This window comes from Prionailurus viverrinus, chromosome D1 (assembly GCF_022837055.1).
Source record: "Prionailurus viverrinus isolate Anna chromosome D1, UM_Priviv_1.0, whole genome shotgun sequence".
Taxonomy (NCBI): domain Eukaryota; kingdom Metazoa; phylum Chordata; class Mammalia; order Carnivora; family Felidae; genus Prionailurus; species Prionailurus viverrinus.
This window is the reverse complement of record NC_062570.1, coordinates 71,610,992-71,634,117: the sequence shown is the minus strand read 5'-3', so window position 1 is coordinate 71,634,117 and position 23,126 is coordinate 71,610,992. Positions and strand designations below refer to the sequence as shown.

At 43.4% G+C, this 23,126-nt stretch overlaps 1 protein-coding gene and 1 pseudogene across 1 annotated transcript in view; one reads left to right on the top strand and one right to left on the bottom strand.

Moving 5' to 3' along the window:
- INSC (INSC spindle orientation adaptor protein) overlaps nucleotides 1-22,874 on the bottom strand; it is a 125,422-nt gene extending 102,548 nt beyond the window's left edge. Inside the window, exon 1 of the mRNA XM_047878660.1 lies at nucleotides 22,772-22,874. The gene's annotated coding sequence lies outside the window, so the exon portion shown is untranslated. The remainder of the gene's footprint in view (nucleotides 1-22,771) is intronic.
- Nucleotides 5,272-6,035, top strand: LOC125176801 (CGG triplet repeat-binding protein 1-like; annotated as a pseudogene).
- Nucleotides 22,875-23,126: the final 252 nt, after the last annotated feature.

The window sequence follows — 23,126 nt, the reverse complement described above, 5'->3', positions numbered from 1 at the left end:
ATTAGGTTATGATTAATGCTGTAATATCTAGAGTTACCTTATTAGGTTATAATAAATTCTATAATATCTATGTATAACTAAAAGAATATATGTAAAGATAAAAATAAATATTACCATTCAAATAAGTTAAGAGGGGAAAAAATAAATGAGTAATAAAAAAAGCAATAAAAAAGAAGAAAAAAAGAAGTTTGGGGGGCAAGCATTAATAAATAATAGTAAACACAGTAAGGAGGGATGAATTAAATCAGCCAATTGTGAGCAAAGATTATAAAGTGTGCATTACACACACACACACACACACACACACACACACACAAAGAGAAAGAGAAAGAGAGAGAAGTACAGAAAAAAGAGAGAAAGTGTGCTATGTTCTGTTTATAATATACCTAAAACAAAGAGACCCAAAACAGCTTAAGTTAAAGGCTCCAAAAGATATACCACAGAAATATTTACCTAAAGAATTCTGGTGCTAACGTATTCATATAATACAAGACAAACTTCAAGACAATAACTATGATAGAAATGAAGAGATTTGCTACATAAAAATAAAAAGATTAGCCCATCAAGTAGATATAATAGTGAGGATATACATAATAACAACAACAATCTTAAAATATACAAAATAAAAACTGAAAAATTTCAAGGAAAAATGAACAAATCCAGAATCACAGGTGGAGATTACAACACAATTTTGTCATTAATTGATAGCTGAAGCAGAAAAATTATTAGTAACAGTATAGGATATTTGAATGACACAGATTAGATTTAGTGTTTATAAACAACACTGCATTCAAGTTATCAGGAATACACATTCTTTTCAAGGATTTATGAATCGTTCTTTTTCTTTTTTTTTAAATGACCAGTGACTGCTAGATCATAAGCAAGCCTCCACAAATTTCAAATGAGTGGTATCCTATAGATTGCAATCTCTACCCCAATACATATACCCCCATATATTTAGATATTTTAAACATACAAATTAGAGGTCAAAGAAGAAACTATAACAGAAATTAGAAAACAAACCCAAATGATTATGAAAATGCATATACAAAAATAATGTAGTATACAGGTAAGTAAAATTAAAAGCAAAAATTGAAGCATTAAATTAGAAAACAAGAAAATATAAAAATTAGATTTTTAACTTCTAACAGTATAAGAAATTTTAGACAAGAGGAGAATAATTCCAAAGAAATTAGCAGAAGAAAAATAGTTAATATAGGAACTAACATTAAGCAAAACACAACAAAGACACAAAACAAAATGTACACACAAATAAAAGGATCAACAGAGTTAAAGTTAGTTTTTGAAAATACAAATAAAATAGACAAACCTTTGGAAAGATCAGTGGGGAGCGGGGGGAGAGACATCAGAAAAAAAAAATAAAAGAAACACAAATAATCAATATTAGCAATAAAAGGGAGTTTATTACTACAGATGCAGCAGAGATAAAAGAATGTTATGGATAATATTATATGGACAAGAATATTCTGCAATATCACTGAAATCATAAACAAGTTAAATAAATAAGTTACTTGTTCTAGACAAATTTATAGAATAATACAATTAGCCAAAATTGACTCAGGAAGAAATAGATCTATAACTACCAAATAAATTAATCAGTACTTTAAAAGCTTTCCATAATGAAAACACCAGGCACAGAGAAGTTCACAGATGAGTTTCTATCATTTCAAACAAACAAAAAAAAAAAAAGACAAACTCACTCAAACTCTTCCAGAGAACAAGAAAAAAGAAAGCACACTTCAATCATTTTAGGAAGCTGACATAATTTTGATACTGAAACGCAGCAAATCACAAGAAAGGAAATTCATGGGCCAATTTCATGTAAGAATATAGATGAAAATATACTAAACAAAATATTAGCAAGAAGTCCAGCTGTATATGAAAAGGATAATATACTACGGCCAAGTTGGGTTTAGCCCCAAAATTCATGGCTGTTTTAACATTAGAAAATAGATGAAGGAAACTCACTACATTAATAAGGTAAAAAAGGAAAACGTTATGTTCATCTCAGTAGATGAATAAAACCAACTTTATAAAATTCTACAGCCATTTATAATAAAATCTTTTAGTAAAGAAATAGACCCTCCCTAAATAGATTAAAGGGCATCTGCCCAGAAAAAAATATATACCATACTTAATCACGACGTGTTGAAAGCATTCCCTATAAAACCAAAAACAAAATAAAAATGCCCAGCTCCCACTAACTTCTATTCATTATTGTACTACAGATCTTAGCTAGTGTAGAAAGAAAGAGAATTTGTAAGAATGGAAAGAACCCAAACTGTCATCATTTGCAGCTGATATGATGGGCTGCCACATCAGCCAGTGCACACAGCCAAGGGAGTGAGTGCGGGCTGTATCAGGCCTCTGCTGTGCCCTCCTGTCACACACCTTACACACGACTGGATCCATCAGTCATGTCTGGGGAGACATGGCTTTCCCTAATTGTTCCTAAAATGCAGCATGAGCTGGTAAGTCACTCTCGTTGTCAATATAGAAAACTCCAAAGTACCTACTAATGAACTATTTTAATTCATAAAATGGCTTAGAAAGTTGGACAGAAAGGAATACACAATAGTCAAGTAGAGTCCTAGACACTGGCACAAACATAAAGTGAAATTTAGAAGAAAAAGCATTAACAAGAGCAACAAAAATATTTAAGGTATATAAAAATGAATCTTAACATGTACAAGTTCCTTAATGAAAAAAACAAAAATTATGAAAAGATATTAAATAGGCCCAAAATAAATGAAAATTTATTGCATATAGATATAGATACGAAAATGTAAATTTACCATAAGCTGATATATAGATACAGTGTAATCCCAACCAAGTCCTCACAGGATTTTTTCCCCTAGAACTTCATGAGTTAAATCTGAACTGTATAACCAAGATTATTCCTGAAAAAGAAAAATAAATTAAGGGACTTTTCCTGCCAGATAACAAGACTTATTTTCAAGTAGTATACACCATGTGATACTGACCCCGGATAAACTTAGAGAATCAAGTAGCAAGCCCCAAAACAGACCAAAGCAACTGTAGAAATGTGATTAATGACAGTGGAGGGGGAAACAGAGGGAGTCAGAGTCAGAGCACACAGCACATCCCAAATCACAAGCAGAAAGTGAATGAGGGTATGTGTGTTGGGGGCTGAGGGGTGATTGCTCCTGCCTGGTCTATGAGAGGTGAGCTCCTTCTTGACCACACACTCCTTTCCCTGAAGCTCCTGCTTGTCCCAGAGCAAAAATCTAGTTGGTTTGAGCCAGAGAGAACCAGGCAAAAGCGTTGCTCTAAAAGTCCCCTTCTGCAGACCAAAAAGAACAGCCATCTCCAGGAAAAGCCAATGAAAAAGCTTCTGAAAATGAGAAAGGAAAGGTTAATTAAGATGACCTGGTATATGAATGTTTTAATGTGTGGTTGAATTCAGTTAGAATGATCAAGTGGGATTTATCCCTGGGATGCAAGGAAGGTTCAACGTACAGAAATCAATAAACATTTTACACCACATTAATAAAATGAAGGATAAAAAATTACATGATCACCTCAACAGATACAGAAAAGGCATTTGACAAAATTCAGTGTCTTTTTGTGAAAAAAAAAAAAGTGTTCAACGAATTGAGTACCAAAAAACCATACCCCAACATAATAAAAAACAGATATAACAAACTCATAGTTAACATCATAGTCAATGATGAAAGATTAAAATCTCTTCCTCTATGGTCAAAAACAGTACAATGGTGCTCACTTTCAACACTCCCATTCAACATAGTACTGAAAGTCCTAGCCAGAGCAATTATTTAAGAAAAGGAAATAAAAGGAATCCAAATCAGAAAGGAAGAAGTAAAACTGGCTTTGTTTGCAGATGACATGATGTTATATATTTTTTAAAAACCCTAAAGAGTCCACCAAAAAAAAAAAAAACTGTTAGAACTAACAAATGAATTCAGTATAGTTTCAGGATTCAATATCGACATACAAAAAACAGTTACATGTCTATACACTAATAACAGACTATCCAAAAAAGAAATAAAGAAAAAAATCTCACTTATAATAGCATCAAAAAGAATGAAGTACTTAGGAATAAATTTAACCAGGGAGGTGAAAAATACATACACTGACAACTATAAGACATTGATGAAAGGGCGCCTGGGTGTCTCAGTCAGTGGAGCACCCAACTCTTGATTTCAGCTCAGGTCATGATCCCAGGGTTGTGGGATCGAGCCCCACATCAGGTTCCATGCTGATCATGGAGTCTCTCTGTCTCTCTCCCTCTGCCCCTCTCCTCTACTTGCTCTCTCTCAAAAAAACAAAAAAAAAGACATTGATTAAAGAAATTGAAGAAGACACAAATAAATGGAAAGACATACCATATTCACAGCTGAGAATAATTAATGTTGTTAAAGTGTCCATATTACACAAAGCCATCTACAGACACAATCTAATTCTTATCAAAATTCTAATGGCGGTTTTTTTTTTTTTTTCACAAAAGAGAAAACTATCCTAAAATTCAAATGGCACACAAAAGACTCTAAATAACCAAAGCAATCTTAAGAACAAGGCTGGAGACATCACACTTTCTGATTTCAAACTATATTATAAAGCTATACGAATCAAAACTGTATGGGACAAGTATAAAAACAGACACATAGACCAGTGGAAAAAAACTGAGAGCCTAGAAATAATCACCCATATGTATAGTTAACTAATATTTGACAGGGAGATAAGAACACTCAATAAGGAAAAGAGAATCTTTTCAATAACTAGTCACATTCAAAAGAATGAAATTGGACCCCTATCTTACACCATGCACAAAAATTAACTCAAAATAGATTAAAGACTTAATTGTCAGACCTAAAACTGTAAAACCCCTAGAGGTCAATAGCAGGGGCGATGGGGAGGGGTGGGGGGAGGCGCAGCAAGGCTCTTCCTTCTCCCTAACTCCCTTGATCCTTTTCTTCTTCCTTCTGCTTTCTCTTCCCACCAGGTCTCGTCCACTTCCCCTAATGGCATCCCCAATCCTACATAAAGGCATGACTTCCCAGCACCCCACGGAAAATATGGTGCAGCCCCAGAAACTAACTCCCCATCACCACTTCTAAAAAAAAACTGATTTGAAAGCATCTCCAAGTTTGAGCAAACAAAAATGTCAGGATTTCAAGCATCCCTGGTTTTGCACTGGAGACCCTTCACTACTAAGTATCAAGATGAAAAAAAAACTGGAAACTGATTGGAACCTTATTCGAAGTCACAATGGAAAGGTTTGTAGTGACAGCACCACCTGCTCCAAACCATTCTAAGATTGCTTTGTATGGGACTCCCCTGGATCCAGCCACTGACTTTGAGTTTTGGAGTGAGCTGCACAAAGACAGAGGAAAACTCTGCTGCACTTCTTACATCGTGGTTCTGAACCATGTTCACAAGTCCACCATTAGTGACCACCTTAAGTCAAAGACTCATACCAAGAGGAAGGCAGAATTTGAAGAGCAGAAGGTGAGGAAGAAGCAGAGGCTCCTAACTGCATCCCTTCAGTGCAAAAGTACTGTGCACACAGAGAAAGTGTTCTCTGGGACTTTATGAAAATGTGCCTAGAAGCCAACATCCCACTTGAGAAGGCTGATCACCCAGCAATCTGTGCTTTTCTGTCTTGCCATGTGAAGAGTAGAAGCTCCAGGAGAGATGCAAACCATAAGAGACTCTTAAATATAGAGAACAAACTGAGGGTTGATTGGGGAGAGGGTAGTGGGGGGAGAAAGGAAAATGGGTGATGGGCATTGAGGAGGGCACTTGTTGGGATGAGCACTGGGTGTTGTATGTAAGCGATGAACCATGGGAATCTAACCCCAAAACCAAGAGCACACGGTACACACTGTATGTTAGCCAATTTGATAAAAAATTACATTAACAAAAAGAAGAAGAATGGAGGCTCCATACTTAAGTCAGACCAGCTGAGGAGAGTACATCTGCCTGATGGACAGAAGAACGAGAGCCAACTTGTCAATTCACAAGGTTGTTGACGAAGAGGTTACCACCATTGTGATCAAGATAAATGTGGAGCATTAAAGTTAACAAGAGCGAAAGAAAACACAAGCAACAGAAGTAAAAATAAACAAGTGGGACTACATCAAACTAAAAAGCTTCTGCACAGCAAAGAAACAGTCAACAAAATGGAAAGGTAACCTGTAGAATGGTTAAAAAAAAAATAGCACACTATATATCTGATAAGGGGTTAATATTCAAAATATATAAGGAGCTCATACAACTCAAGAGCAAAAAAAAAATTTTTAATTTAAAAATCTATTGTAGGGGCGCCTGGGTGGCGCAGTCGGTTGGGCGTCTGACTTCAGCCAGGTCACGATCTCGTGGTCCGTGAGTTCGAGCCCCGCGTTGGACTCTGGGCTGATGGCTCAGAGCCTGGAGCCTGTTTCCGATTCTGTGTCTCCCTCTCTCTCTGCCCCTCCCCCATTCATGCTCTGTCTCTCTCTGTCCCAAAAATAAATAAACGTTGAAAAAAAAATAAAATTAAATAAAAATTAAAAATTAAAAAAAAATAAAAATAAAAATCTATTGTAAAATGTGCAAAAGGCTTGAATAGACACTTTTTTTCAAAGAAGACACACAAAGGACCAACATATACGTGAAAGGTGTTCATCATCACTCATCACCAGGGAAATGCAAATCACAACCACAATGAGACATCACCTCACACCTGTCAGAATGGCCAGCATCAGAAAGACAAGAGAGAATAAGTAAGTGTTGGTGAGGACATCGAGAAAAGGGAGCCCTTATGCACTGTCAGTGGGAATGTAAATTGGTGCAACCACTATGAAAAATAGTATGGAAGCTCCTCAAAAAATTAAAAATAGAACTATTGGGGCACCTGGGTGGTGCAGTCAGTTAAGTGTCTGACTTTGGCTCAGGTCATGATCTCACGGTTCATGGGTTCAAGCCCCACATTGGGCTCTGTGCTGACAGCTGGGAGCCTGGAGCCTGCTTCAGATTCTGTGTCTCCCTCTCTCTCTGCCCCTCCCCCATTCATGCTCTGTCTCTCTCTCTCTCTCTCTCTCTCTCTCTCTTCTTTCTCTCTCAAGAGTAAATAAACATTACCCTACAACCCAGCAACTGCACTCCTAGGTATTTAACCAAGGGATACAAGTATGCTGTTTCGAAGGGACACATGCATCTGAATGTTTATAGCAGCACTATCAATAATAGCCAAAGTATGGAAAGAGCCCAAATGTCCATCGAAAAGAATGAAATCTTGCCATTTGCAACTACATGGATGGAACTAGAAGGTAGTATGCTAAGCAAAATTAGAGAAAGACAAATATCATATGACTTCACTCATATGAGGATTTTAAGATACAAAACAGATGAACATAAGGGAAGGGAAGCAAAAATAATATAAAAACAGGAAGGGGGACAAAACATAAGAGACTCTAAAATACGAAGAACAAACTGAGAGTTACTGGAGAGGTTGTGGGAAGGGGGATGGGCTAAATGGGTAAGGGGCATTAAGGAATCTACTCTTAGAATCATTGTTGCATTATATGACAACTAACTTGAATGTAAATTTTAAAAATAAATTAAAAAAATTAATTCAAAGTAAAACAAAACAAAACAAAAATAAAAATTGTGTATTTGAAAAAAAGAATAAATAAACATTAAAAAATATATATCATATGATCCAGCAATCTTACTTCTTGGTATATATCTGAAGGAAATGAAATCAGTATCTCAAAGAGCTATCTGTACCCCCACATTCCTTACACCATTATTCACAATAGCTGAGACATGGAAATAACACATTTTCTTTATATACGTGTGTACATATACATACATACATATGCAATGGGATATTATTCAACCATAAAAAAGGAAATCCTGCCTTTTGTAATAATACGGATGAATCTTGAGAGCATTATGCTAAGTGAAATAAGTCAGGCTGAGAAAGACAAATACTGTATGACCTCACTTATATGTAGCATCTAAAAATGCTGAATTCATAGAGAGTAGAATGGTGGTTCCCTGGGGCTAGGGGTTGGGGGAAATGAAGAGATATTAGTCAAAAGTTACAAATGCCAGATGGATAAGTTCTAGGGATCTAGCATACGACATGGAGGGTGACTATAGTTAACAATACTATATTGTTGGGGCACCTGGGTGGCTCAGTCAGTTAAGCATCCAACTTGATTTTGGCTCAGATCAGGCTCTCACTTGACCGTGAGATCAAGCCCCGCATTGGGCTCTGCTCTGACAGCGTGGAGCCTGCTTGGTTCCCTCTCTCCCCGTCTCTCTCTGCCCCTCCCCTGCTCGCATGCTCTCTCTCAAAATAAATAAATAAACATTTTTAAAAAATACTATATTGTATATTTGCAAGTGGCTAAGAGTTGATCTTCAGTATTCTCATCACAGTTACAAAAAGCGTAACTGTCATCCATCAGGTGATGGATGTATTAACTCACCTTATGGTGGTAATAATTTCACAATAAATACGTTTATCAAATCTTTACATTGTATACCTTAAGCTTACACAATATGATATGTCAATTATATCTCAATAAATCGGTGGGGGGGGGGGGTAGGAAGTTTGGCCAGATACCCAAGTTTGGCCAGATACCCACCACCCTGCTAATACAGTCTAGGACAGACAGCAGATCAGGATCCGGTATGAAAGCTGTAGAGGACCTGCTTTCTGCCCTGGCCAACCTATGAATGTCCAGGTGTGGGGGGCCAGCACAGCCCCTCAGCACAGTGCCTAGGGCTGCCCTGGCTGAGAACACTTCAACCTTACATGGCATGGGTATGTGGGGGTTGATGCTCTTATCCTGATACTATTGCCATGTGCTAAAAACCACAGCCCCCGTGCCATACAGTCCTTAGGACCCCTTGCTAAATCCAAAAGGTGGCACAGAAAAAACAGACCAGTGGCCAAGAAACCAACAGCCACCTCTCTGCTTTGCCAGTAACTAAATTTGTGAACTTTGTCAGGCTACTAACCTGTCTGGACCTCTTTTCTCATAGGCAAACTGGAGATAATAATATGTCTCTGATAACCTGGCACAATTGTTGTAAAGACTGAAATAAAATAATGGAGTTGACACTGCTCTGGGTCTTTACATGAAATAATAAAAGTAAGAGGTATTTTGCTAGGCAATACTGTCTGTGGAAATAAGAATCTCTTAAAAGACCCAAAGGAATGAATGTATAACAGTGAAATTTTAGGCAAAGGGAAAAATGAGCCCTGGGCCAAGATAGAAATCTCAAAGTTGAGGCCTAACTAAAATTTCTGTTAACATAATGTAAGCAAGAAAACCTGGAGTATAAGGGTACCTGGGTGGCTGAGTCGGTTAAGTGTCTGACTTCAGCTCAGGTCATGATCTTACACTCCGTGAGTTCAAGCCCCACATCGGGCTCTGTGCTGACAGCTCAGAGCCTGGAGCCTGCTTCGGATTCTGTGACTCCTTCTCTCTCTGCCCCTCTGCCTCTCACTCTGTCTCTCTTTCAAAAATAAATAAACATTAAAAAATTTTTTTAGAAAACCTGGAGTATCATAGAAGGACCTTGGGAATTGTCTTTTCCAATCCTGCAGCTTATGCGAAGGGAAACTAAGGCCCTGGCATGGTAAATAACTTATCCAAATCACAAAGTAAATTTATGGCTGAATCCAGACTAGAACCCGAGTTCTTTCTTCCCTCCCTCTCATGATACTGGTCCATGAAGCTATGCTGGTCCATTCTGGTCCATGATGCTACCTTGGAGAGAGAGTGTTATGACCTGACACCTGAAGAAAACCACTGCCTTCCCCAGGGTACTCACTATGGGATGCTGAATTTGGGGGCACTTGTTTTCCTGTGTCTACAAGTTCAGTTTGCTCACACTTATAGCTCATCACTCTTCTCTGTGTGGAAATCCCTCTGCCAACTTCTCAGCACAAGACAAACAGAACGTGTTGACCAAGAGTTTAAGAACCAATTACCAGTCCAGTACTGACACAGACCACAGGGCCCGGGCTTCCAGGAATTGTGGCCCAAATCTCTGTGACTCTTCAGAAAACTGTCTCCAGTTCAGCCCTCCCCACCAGGATCCTGAATGTGGGGATGAAGGGGCATTAAAGGACAATCTCATATGTAATTCTGCCACTAAGGCACAGACTTCTTCATGCTGTGGGGAAGAGAACAGGATGTGCTCATAAAGAAGTGGTCTTCAGCTTGTTGGGACAACAGAGGAGCAATTAAGTGGATCTAGTGAGGTCCCTGGGGGGCCTACCCTCAGGCCACACCAAGCACTGGACTTAAGCCCCAAATATGCATTCCAGGTGTCTACGTGGGTGCTGCTCAAGACCCCCTATGAGTTGCTTTCTATCTCCAGCTGGACAGGGACGTTGTCTCCTACAGTGGCCTTAGTTAGGCACAGGCCACCTCGGCCCATCCCACACCTGTGTCCTCACCCTTTCAGCAGTCATTTTCATGGCAGCTGCTCCCTTTACTCACTCACACCTATGGCCCCCAGGAAGCCTTTGCCAAGAGCTCTGAGTATGAGTGAGGTAGAAATGGCCATGGTCCAGGCCAGATGAGTATATGAGGGATCCAGAGCCAGGCTCTACCCCCATCTGCAGGCAGCTCTTCCTAAGCCCATGTGTGGCCCACTCTGAGACCAGTCTAACACCTTCTTTGGCCTGGGTCAAGAGGGGAGACAGTGTGGTCATGGGGTTGGGCAAAGCATCTGCTCTGTATCAGGCCCCAGCTAAATGATAGAGAATGATAGAGAAGTAAATGAATAAAACAATTTTCTTTTTCTTAGAATTTCCTCTTCCACTGAAAGAGATATATAAATGTGTGATTCAATCTAGTAATTCTTCCAACAGGAGTTCAAATAAGATGCTTGAACTTTCTCTTGCCGCATGTGTTCTACATGGTTTTGAACATGTTATGCCCTTTCTGGGCTTCCAATTATCCATCTGTAAGAGTAGAGGGGTGGATTAGATGAGCTTCTACTCAGAACCTAATGTTCCTATAATCCAATGATCCCCTCCCCAGAAGCTTCTACAAGAGTCATTCATGACCAGATGCCAGATCCAAACTCTTCTCCAGATTGCTCTTCCCAGAACTCAGGCTGCTATGTTCTTTGCTCAAAGGTAGCTTCCAGTTGCAGGAGACATCTGGAGTTTGTCCCAGTAACATCTGCTCACATTACCTGCTGCTAGTGTTGGCCATTAGAGCGCCCACATCATTGCATCCCAGCCCACTGCACATCTGGGGGCCACCCCAACAGTCTCCCCAACCTCAGGGACCCTGTGGGTCATAAGCCTAAGAAGGCTTGCACAAGGCAATTGTTTTCTTGCTGGGTCCCAGCCCCCAGCCTACCTTTGTCACTCTGATGTTAGTTCCAATCTCTTAACACATAGCTCCCATAATACCTCCTTGAAAGCCTGTCATGTCTCCCCAGTATCTCTTAACTCAAGTCTGAACTCCTTAGCCTGGCACTCATGACTCCCCAGACCCTGTCTCCAGACCATCCTACCTGTTTTGTCATTACCACCCTATACTGCCCGGTACATCCTTTATGTTCAAGCTTTAAGGCATGTTCCAGATATATTCTTCAGAACTGATTTGCTATCAGGGAGCCTGGGTGGCTCAGTCAGTTAAGCATCCAACTTCAGCTCAGGTCATGATCTCGCGGTTCGTGAGTTTGAGCCTGGCATCAGACTCTGTGCTGATGGCTCAAACCTGGAACCTGCTTCAAATTCTGTGTCTTTCTCTCTCTGCCCCTCCCCTGCTCACACTTGGTCTTTCTCTCTCTCAAAGATAAATAATAAACAGCAATAAAAAAATAAAAAAAAAAGATTTGATGCCCCTACACATCAAGATTCAGCATAAATTTGGCCTCCTCCTGGAAGTAAACTAGGACCCCGCCCCCCCAAATCACAGGGCACCCAGAATACTGAAGTGTTGACACTATTCATTCTGGGCTGGCCAGGGCCAACTTGGTTTCCTAACTGACAGGTAAACTCCCATGGATGCATCTAGCCTCCCGGGTTAGGGCCCAAGTCCCAGAAGAATATGCCCACATCAACCAGCATCTAGCATAATGCTCTATGTCTGGCAGTTAAAGACTTTAAAGACAAGTAAAAACTTCTAAAGACTTCACGTGTAGTGAAGATAGCTGGACAGATCACAGAGGGACAAAGGAATGGATGAACAGTGGTGAAAAGCCTCAGACATAGGCCATGTTACATTGGTACAATAAAAAGTGAAACGGATGGAGAAATAAATAAGTGGACCTTGGTCCCAGCCACCACCATCTCTCACCTGCATTACTACAAAAGGCCCCTAACATACCTTCCTGCCTACTTCCAACAATCTGTGATCACAGCAGCCAGAGCATATCACTTCTCTGCTCAAAACCTTCAAATGTCCACCCATATCACTCAGATTCAAAGCCAAGGTTCTTCAAATAACCCACAAGGGCCTCGTGGTCTGGCTCAAATTATTGCACTGACCTCAACTCCTCTGATTCTCATTTCACTCCAGGCATCTTGACCTTCATGCTCTTCCTCAAGCATATGTCAGGGCTTTTGCCTTTACTCCTCCATTTGACTGCTCTTGCCCCAAATATTCATATAGCTTGCCCTCTCACTTCCTCCTGACCTCCGGTTAAATATCTACTTATCAGAATGTCTTGACCCTATATAGATGTATAAACCTTCCCCCACCTTTGGGACTTCCTTGCCCTTCTTGTATTTCTCCATAGTGCTCAGCATCATTTGCATACTGTATGTCAACCTATTCACTGTCCGTCTTCACACACCAGAAAGCAGATTCTACAAGGGCATGTGTTTTGCTCACTGCTGTACTCCCAGTGCCTAGAACAATGCATGGCACACAATGGGTACTAGGTGGAAAATTGTTGACTGGATGAGTGAGGGGTTGAGTGAATAAGTTTGTAACTGAGATCTTTGGCACCTTTGGTAATTTTTCTAAGATGCTCTTATCTGATGCAGTTGCCATTATCCTGTCTGCTCAGTTCCAGCCCTGTCCCATGTCACAACAGATGGACAGCACATATTCTTGGGTTTTTTTTTTTTTTGTAAATGATGAACCTAAGAGAACTGAAGGAGCATCTTCTTGGGGGTGGGGTGGGGGGGAGAGGGCAGGATTAGTCTACTGCCTGGTTCCTAATGCCACATTTTAAAATCCTGTTCTCCCTACTCCCCCCCAGCCTCTCTGCAAATTCTACCCAGTTAAAAGTGCAATTCTAGGAGAAAATGAAGAAGAAAACGAAAGCATCCTCTTTTCCTTGGTATAGCTCACAATAAGTTGTGTTTCTCTTTCTCTTTGGACCTAAGTCCCAAGCACCTTTGCAGAGCCCAGCTACCACCTTCCATCTATCTGATCAAGGAGCCTAATTCCTAAACTCTCATCACACAGAAAGAGGGGACAGGACACTAGAAGAGCAGAAAGTGAGATAAGAGAAGCAATCACTGTGGCAGCTTCTGGTCTCCCTTTCTTCGTGATGACACCCTGTAATCACATAGGCCCTCAAACAGCGCAGTGACATCTCCCCACCCTGATGGTCTCTCTTCACCTGAGCTTCTGGGCTGTGAGGACCATGTGAGAGATGGATGAAGAGGGGGATGCAGGTGATTCACCAGCCTTAAGTCCTGCCATAAATCCAATATAAATTCTTGTTTGTGTCTGGACAAGTAGGTGTTGGGGGGTGGTGCATAAGACTGAATGAAGGCAAAATAGATCATTGAATGAGTGAGAAATGCAAGCGTGAGTGAGCCACTGTGACTGAATAGGCTGTCTGTCCTAGTGTTAATGGTCTTGTTGCAAGGATGGCTTGCTGGGCTTAGTAAGACACCTGTCTGAATTCTCTTGTAGACCGAAGCCTAGGGCAGTCTTAGGGGTGGGGAGGAGAGTGTTAGCTCCTGACCCATGTAATGTATTATGCAAATAACTCTCAACCTCCAAGGATCCTTCATAAGTTTGTAAAGATCCTTCGTATAAGTTTTATAGCCATAGAGCCAAGTCAGAACCACCTCGAGGCCCCTCAGATCTCCTGTATCCTCTACAAACCAGAGATGGAGAAACCACAGCTCAGGGATGCCTTCTGACCTAGATCCCTTCTGCAGGGAGCTCCTTAGAATAATCTAGGAATTAGATGTCATCTATCACCAGTCCCCCAAATGTTGCTGACTAGGTCTACTTTGTTTGCCCAGAAAATGGTAAGATCTTGGCGGGCGGGGTGGGGGAGGGAAGGCTGATAGGCACGCATCTCAAATGGCCATATGTCCTAAAATGAATTATTATATTCTTCCCTACATCTACTTCTTCCTTAGAATTTTTATTCTACTGAATGCCACCATCATCTATCTGGTTGTTCAGCTGATAAAACTTCATTCACTCATTCATTCATCCATCCAACAAATATTTGTGGCATGTGTCAGTAACATGCTAACTGCTAGCATAAAGCAATGAGCAAAACCAGACATGGCACCAGCGCTCACAGAGCTCATCATCAAATCGGAAAAAGAGGCATTATCATGTAATAATTGTAAATAAATGTCAAGTTGCAACTATGATAAACCTTTGAAGGAGGTACGTGGTGTTTTAAAGCCTTATAAAATGGGATTTGACCTAGTCATGGAGGTCATGGAAGTGATAACTGAGCCAAGAACTGAGAGGTAAGTAGGGATTCAGTATGTGAAGAGGTGAAGGAAGAGAGTTCTAAGCAGGGGAACGAGCAAGTGCAAAGACCAATGGCAGGAGGGAGCCTGACAAGCCCAAGGTACCCAGACAAGGCCAGCGTGACAGAAGGGGGTGGGGGGTTGCTGGGTAGAAGAATGTAGGAGATGGTAGTAGGGTTGGACAAACAAGACCTGGGAGGATTTACTGCAGATCAATAGGAAGCAACTGAAGTATTTTTAGGGAGGGAAATGACATGAACGAGTTGTGTTTTGACAGGCACTCTGGCTGCTGTGTGGAGAACAAATTGGATAGAGCACGGATACAGCCAGACCAATTAGCAGGGACCTGTGGTACTCCAGAAAGATGAAAATGGTGCCTTGAACCAGATGATCCTAGCAGAGATGAATGGAAGTGATGAATTTGAGAGATATTTATAAGAGAACAGCAACCAGACTTGGTGATAGATTGGACATGGGCTCTGGGACAGAGGTGCTGAGGATGACTGCCGGCACACTCTGACGTGTGTGGCTGCGTAGATGAAGCAGCTGTTCAAGGAGATATGACAGACCTGAAGGACCATACAGGAATAGGACAGTGCAGGGGAAGAACGCAGAAATTCCGTTTTGGACATGGAAGTTTGGGAGTGACTTTTTTGTTTCCCTCCTTTTCTAAAAAAAATTTTTTTGATGTTTACTTATTTTTGAGACACAGAGAGAGAGAAAGAGAGAGACAGAGACAGAGAGAGAGAAACAGAGCACAAACAGGGGAGGGGCAGAGAGAGAGGGAGACACAAAATCCAAAGCAGGCTGCGGGTTCCAGGCTCTGAGCTGTCAGCACAGAGCCTGACATGGGACTCGAACTCACGGACTGCGAGATCATGACCCGAGCCACCCAGGAGCCCCGTCTCCCTCACTTTCTACATTTGACCAGTCACCTGATTCTACCTCCTTTCCATTCTGTCATAATTAAAGTCCTTGTAATTATTTCCTGGATAATTTAAACAATATCCAGGCTCTTATTAAATATCACCTCCTCAAAGAGGCCCTCTCTGATCACCCAATCTAAAGTACCCTCACCCTATTATTCTCTATTTTATTCACTTGTTTTTTTTCTTTCTGAAAACATATAATAAATAACCTGTTGTGCTTTTTATTATAAAAATTAATATGCACATATATGTACATGTCTTAGCTCCGTTTGCTCAGAGGGCAGAGAACCAATGATACACCAAAAGCAAGGTACCCCAGAACTTGGTTTCTAAATACCATTCTCCACCAAGAGGATCCAGGGCTTCTTGGAGAAATGGCTGATTCCAGGTCCAGAGCAAGAAAAAATAAAATAAGCCTAGAACTTCTTGTGACAGCAGTGAGTAAGCAAGTGCACAGAGAATCATGGAGACAAGGCACAAAGAAACGGGAGTCGGTTTGCAAAGTCTCCCACTGATCAAATCTGGGGCAATTTGAATATCAAAATAAAATACATTAATTGGTTAGAACCCACTGAATAAATTAAAAAATCCTTTGAGTTCAGAGTGATGAAAGAAGGGAGGGAGAGAAAGAGAGAGAAAAGGAGAAAGGAAAGATCTTGTCAACGGTAGAGTGCCAACTAATAAACAGAGAAGAAACTATGCATTCAAAAGTGTCAGTGATGACAAAATTAGTGGGTAAAAGTTTGACGAGGAACAGCATATTTGCATAATCTTTGAAAGTATCTCTCCACAAATTACTTATTAATTACAAAGGGGAAAACAGTAATTTCACGCTGGAGAAACTGGCAAACATCACCGTAAGCAAGTGATGAAGGCTTCCATCACCAGCACGGGGACAGTCCCCACCTCCTGGGCTTGCGAATATGATAGCCGCACTTTACTAGTGTTCCTGCCCAAAATGCATACTCTAACCATGCACTGCCATCAGATAAGTCCAAATTCAGCATAATAACTGACCTGTACTGTTCAAAAACATAAAAGTCAGGAAAGACAGAGCAGAGGAATTGCTGTGGATTTAAGGAGACCATGGATACATGACAACAAAATGCAGTTTGTGGAGTGCATCCTGAGTGGAGCAAGAAAGAAAAAGCCTACTGTGGTAGGAGATTATTCTTTTTTTAAGGAAATACACACGGAAGTATTTTGGGGTGAACAGGTATCATGCCTCTAACTTCCTCTTAAATTGATCAGAAATATGAATATTTTATATATATTCATATATACCATAAAGCAATGAATATAATAAACAACAAGATACATTACAGACAACTAAAATATACACAAATAATAAGAATAATTTTTATTTTATTGGAGAGAGACGGAACAAAAACAAAAAAGTAAATGAAGCATCCTGTAAGTGGCTAAGGGATTTGGATAGAGAGGGATTTTTTTTTCACCAGTCTTGCAATCTTCCCTTAATTTGATATGATATCAAAATTCAAAGTGACATATAAATTGTTCTTTTTTATGTTTGTTGAATGAATGAGTGAGCCCACATCCATGATCCTCCCCTGCCTACTGCCTAAAGCGCCTAGTGGCTGTCCATAACTGGCATGATAAAATCCAAACACCTCAACACAGCTTTCAAGGCCTGACATCATTCAGTAGCACTTTGAAATGTCTCTCACCTCATTTCTCATCACTATCGATGACCCATGCCACACACTCCAGTCCCCCAAGCTTACCACTCTAGACAATGCTTCTGTGCCTAGCATGCGCTGGTCTCTCAGCCTAGAATGCCCTCCTCTTATCCTCCTAGAAACTTCCTGTTATCTTTGGAGATCCAGATCAAGAGTTTTCACCTCTAGGAAGGCCTCTCTGATTGCCCCAATATGAGATAACATTTCCTCTTCTGATGCGCCAATACCTTCAGTATTGCTGTAATCCTGTCCCCGGGGACAGGCCTGCCATTCTTTGTTTATAGGCCTCATTGTTTACAAGCCACATGGTCTGACTGCAGCTGGGAGACTAGGCTATGCCCCACTCCCATATTCCCAGTGCCTTGAAAAGATTCTGGCACACCACCGGGTCTCAATTAATATTTGAGGCATGAATGAACGAATAATAGTAAGTGACCTTTCTGCATCTTCCGAGAGGTCCCCCTGCCTTCATTATCCTCAAAAACTACAGAGAGTGAGGGAAATTAGTTCTGCCCTTGTTTTACACACATGGCAAGTAAGGCCCAGAGAAAGTAAGATAACACCGTGTACCCAGAGGCTGAGCTCGAGCTGGAGTCAGTCGAGCCAATCAGTCCAGGGTTCTTTCCCAGAAGGTGAGTGGGATAAGAAGGAAGGATATGGCATTCAGGCTTCCCCTATTCTGTGTCAGATACTCCACTTCAAAAAGCTTTCAAGTTCTGGCAACACCATAGCGTAAGGAGGAACCCCACTTTACAGACTAGGAAACTGAGGCTCCAAGTCAGATCTGTCTGACTGCAAAGCCCATGCTCTTTCCTCTGCACATTGCCGATATGTGCAGCCTTCATCTCACCCTCTATCAAAGGCAGGGAGGCAGCCTGAGTCCGTCATTCTGTCCTTTAAACCAGCACCACACACGGGCCCACAATGCAGCCCACACACCCAGACCACAGGCTGCACTTCACATGGTTTCCAAACCCAGGATATTTGGGTTGTAAGACAAAACCTCCATTTCCCCAGCAGAAAGTGAACACTACGCAGTTACTCGGCCAAATTGCTGATGCCTACAGACACTGCATCATGCCGAACAAGGTCTGGTCTGCCCAGAGACGTCCTCAGAGGATCCTGGGCTCCCCCAGAGCTTGGCACTGAGGGGACCCTGGAGCTGGCTGGATCACAGAGTCTGGGTGGAGGCTCCACGCCACCCCTGCTTCCCACCAAGTGGCAGTCTCCATCTGAGGCTGCAAAGGCCAATGATGCTGATGATGTTCAAGTCCTGGGGCCAGAGAAGTCAGATCCTTAGCCCTTCCCCAAGTGGCCCAAAGGGGTGGGTTTTCCTGTTTTAAAGCCTTTGAACAGGAGGGGTCATCGGCGGACATTGACTACCGACTCTGACGTCAGACAGACCTGGAATGGAGTCATGGCCAGCTGTTAACCTCACTGTGCTTCAGTGTCTCATAGGGTTGTTCCAGAGCTTCCATGAAACAAAGGATGCAAAGAACCTAACACTGGGCTGGCCTGTAGCAGGTACTAAATAAATGGGAGTAGCGGTGAGTGACTCCAGCAACTGCTAGGCCTGACGCACTCTTGCTGGATTTTAAACCTGTTCTCACTTAGTTGAGCTTAAAGGCCAGGGAACACCCCGAATCCTCAGCAGAGACACAATCAAATCTTAGCCTTACCTTTCTGAGAGGACATTTTCCCCGGGAAGGAGCAAGCCCCATACCTGCGCCAGCCACCAGCACATCACCCAGGACCAGATATTTCCTGGGGGCCTTGGGCCAAGGACTCCTCCTTCCCACTTTGTAACCAAATGCTTATGGGAGGAGTAATCTTAAATGTGGTTAACAGCCACCAGGTGGGGAGGGTGGGGGGAGGTGCAAATTAATGCTTACTGAGAAGCAGAATCCCAAGACAACTCCTGAAGGGCCACCATTAGAATCCTTCCAATCATTCGCTAGTGCTAAACACTGCCTCCCACTGCTGCACTTGCCAAACATTAGGAGCCTTGGGTAGAATAAAATAATCAGTCTTGGAATCAATCAGTTAGAAGTCTTACCAACCTTCAGTGCGGCATGCAGAGGCCCCCTGGTGATCCACATCTCTTACAGATAAGAGGTAACAAAGGACTCCCTAACCACTGGGAAGACTTAAGAACCCTCCTTCTCATTGGGAAGGAGAAAAAAGTGAGCATTTTTCTATGGCCTCACAGGTCCAGAAAAGGAGACAGAAAAGTCCCCTTGTATGTCCCTCCCCATTCCAGAGCCCAGACCCCTCATCCTGAGCTCTGGTTCCAGAAGAGCCATCCTGATCAGAGACCATGTGGTCCATGCCGGGGGAGGCAGAGCTCAAGTCCAAGAGACACAGACCTCCCAGCAGAGCCCTGGGCCTAGGCAGGGTCACATGAAGAAGGGGTGGCCATGGGGCCAGGGCCAGACTTAGGGCAGGGGTCAAACTCCTTTGGGCATCTAGACACTCAGGCTTTTGAGACAGGGAGGAGCTGGCAGCTGAGGCAGTCAGAGCAAGGGGCATTTATCAATGGCCCAATTCATTCTCAACAATCCCCATTGTCTGAGCCAGCACAGAGATGGACATTATCTCCCAGAGCCGCTAAAAAGAAAAGCCCCAAGACATGGTCACGAAACTGAGTCCAAAGATACAGAAGCCAAAAATCGAGACACGGCTTGAAAACCAAGTGAAATATTTGAAACTGGAGCTGTCCCCCTCAAAAATCTATGCAACATGCTTCCCATCCTCATAGGCAAATAAAATGCTTAAGGCTGGCTTTTCATTTATTTATCCTGATTGTCACAAAGGATGTGGGAGTTTACATTTAAATGTATACTATAAAGGTGTCAACGCATAAATGAAAAGTAAAACCAGGGTTCCAATTAACACAGTGACTAAGATGGAACAATATGATGGACTAAGAGCTTCCCAGCAGCCAGAGTAAGAAGAGAAACACACAGGTTATGTCATGAGCTCAGGAGTCACACAGACCTGTAGAAATCTCTTGAGCACTGTAAGCTTCAATTTCCTTATCAGGAAAAAAAAAGTGGGAATATTAGACTAAAAAAGCTGTTGTGAAAAGCAAATGAGACAAAGCATATTCTAGAGAGTCAGTAAATATGCTTTTATTACCATGATTACACATGTCATTATTACCATTAGGCTGTTGTCTGATTTCTCCTCCTTGAACTGGAAGTTTGTTAACTTACTGGGGTTACCCTGATGCTCTGTGATAACCCACTGTTGCTCTAAGCTCTGATTGACAGATATATGCACTTGATTAAGAGGTGGGGGTGGGGGTGGGGGGGATTGCAGGGGAGGAAAGAGGCCAGGATTGAGTCACCATGAGTCCTCTGGTTTTCCAGTCTTTTCCTGAGTCCTAAGGTGGCTGGGCTCCTATAAAAGTAAGGCTTGGGAAGGTATGCAGACTTCCTCCCCACCACCCCCTTCACTCTGCAAGAAGGCTGTCGGGGGGCGGGGGGAGGGGGGGAACACAGCCTGCCCTTATTTAACCATCCCTAAGGGTCAGATAGGAGAGACTAGATCCCCGCACCCTGCTTAGGAAATGGCTGAAAATCATCTCTCCCGTGCATGTTAGGAGACTTGGTGGGGTGAGAGCTCAGGCACTCCTTGGACCAAACCATAAACACTAAGTAAGAAGACAGTCAATGTCATCTTTCTAACCTCCCAGCTGAAGGAACACATAAGTCTGGGCACCCCACTGAAGCCTGCCCAGAGGAGAATGACCAGGTGGAAGAGGTCATAACAATAATAACAACAACCTGATATTTTGGGTCACCCACTCCTCCAAGCACTGTTTAGTGTGTCCCCTAGGATCCCCAGGGAAAGGAGATCAGGGAGAACAAGATTGTCAAGGAAAGAGATAACCACTGGGGGAAGGGAGAGGAGCAAAGTCAAAGCTAGTAGTTCTTCCAGCCTAGCCTGAGACGGGAGACACTCAAACAGGGTTGATTAAAACCAAAGAGAAGGAATCCGCTCAGCTCCACTCACTGTCCCTGCCCTGGCCTCAGGCCACAAAGGTTCCTGGGGCTTTTCTACAGCAGGGGGAATCCAGTGTGCAACTAGAGCCTGGCGCAAATTACAGGTGCTGTGCGGTGCCTCAGCCTGCAAGCCCGGCCTTTTCATTTGTTAAGAGGGTTAAGAGCTGCTTCTAAGTCTAGACCCTTAGCCCCAGGCTCCACAGGAAGAATTGGTCCTAGATCACATGAGCAAGGGACCGTGTTACCATCTGCCCTGGACCCACAGCCAAAGCCTCTGACTTAAGATACTCCCTACGGCGGCCTGTTACTTGGACCCATTGTCCCAGGTGACATATGCAAGCTAAAGCGGACCCAAAAAGGGTGTCTGGAAGCTGAAAGCGCAGCAAGCCAGGGGGTGTGTGTGTACATATGCACATTCTACACACATAGGTGCCTGCTGCATACATGTCACTGTCCACGGGTGTGCATGTTGAAAGCATGTGAGTGTTTGCATGGATGTCCTGAGTGGAAGGGCATACAAGACTGGCGCACAGCGACGTGTGTGGGCAGGAATGTGTGTTCGCATGCGCAGTTGTGAGTGTGCGGGTGTGGGTGCCCTATGAGTGTTTGTGGGTGGGCATGACTGTGTGGTCTGCTCACCCCCTCTCATTGTCCTCCTGACTCTTCTGGCATTACAGTGGGTTCCCCAAGCCGTCTCTTCACCCTGGCCAGCCAGCTGGGATCCCTCAGAGCCCCATCTCTTCCAGTGTTGGGCAAAGGCTCCGAGCTCCTGCCCTGCCTACAGTCCTGAGAAACCAAAGCCGCCAAATGACCCACAGAGAAGACACCCCAGCTGGGGGCAAGTCAAGTCACCTTAGAAAAATCTGAGCTCAGATAACACTCCTTTTTTTAAGCAGGCTGCATGCCCAGCAGGGGGTCCAGTGCCAGTCGCAGAACCTTGAGATCGAGACTTGAACTGAGATCATGAGTGGGGCACTCAACCAACTGAGCCACCCAGGCACCCCCAGACAGCAACGCTTTATCCTCATTCTGTCCTCATCGCCTCACTCACACACATCCATCCATCCACACATGCGCTCTCTCAGCCCATCTGGAGCCTTCCTATCCCCACAGGAATGTACTTCCAGGAAAGCAGACAGGGTCTACACAGGGCTGTGCACAGACACACACGTGCCCCCCGTGGGCACACTCCAGGTCCACCGACATGTAAGTTCCCACACACCCTGATATACTTTCTCACCCATACTCATACCCTGTGACACATGCTAGAAAGTTCTACAGGCTAACACGTTGGCCCAGACACATCCCCTCCAACTGACACTCCTACACCTACTGTCCGAATAGTCACAGGCATGCTCTGTCCCGGACTAGGGCTGGCGGACCCTGCGGGGCCGCCGACGGAGCCCACCCAGCGGGTCTACTTACTCCGAGGGAGCGGGCGAGCCGGGTGTGCGCGGCGGCCAGCGGTGGCAGGGCGCAGCTGGGGCTCCAGAGGCCGGGCCAGCGGAGGGGCCGCCCGCTGCCCCGCGCCCCCGCCCCGCGCGGCCCCAGCCCGCCCACTCCCCGGGCGGCCCCAGGACCTTCCACGACAGCGCGCCCCCTGCCAAGCCTCTGTCCCGCGTCAGCCACCGCCGCCGCCGGGCCGCGAAGCTATTTTGGTGCCCCCTGGCAGTGGAAACGTCGCACTCTGGTCTGCGGGGAGCGCCGGAATGGGGACGCGGTCAGGCCTGATTAGAGACCTGGCTCACCCCGGGGCTTCCGTGGGAGTCAGGGCTGGGAA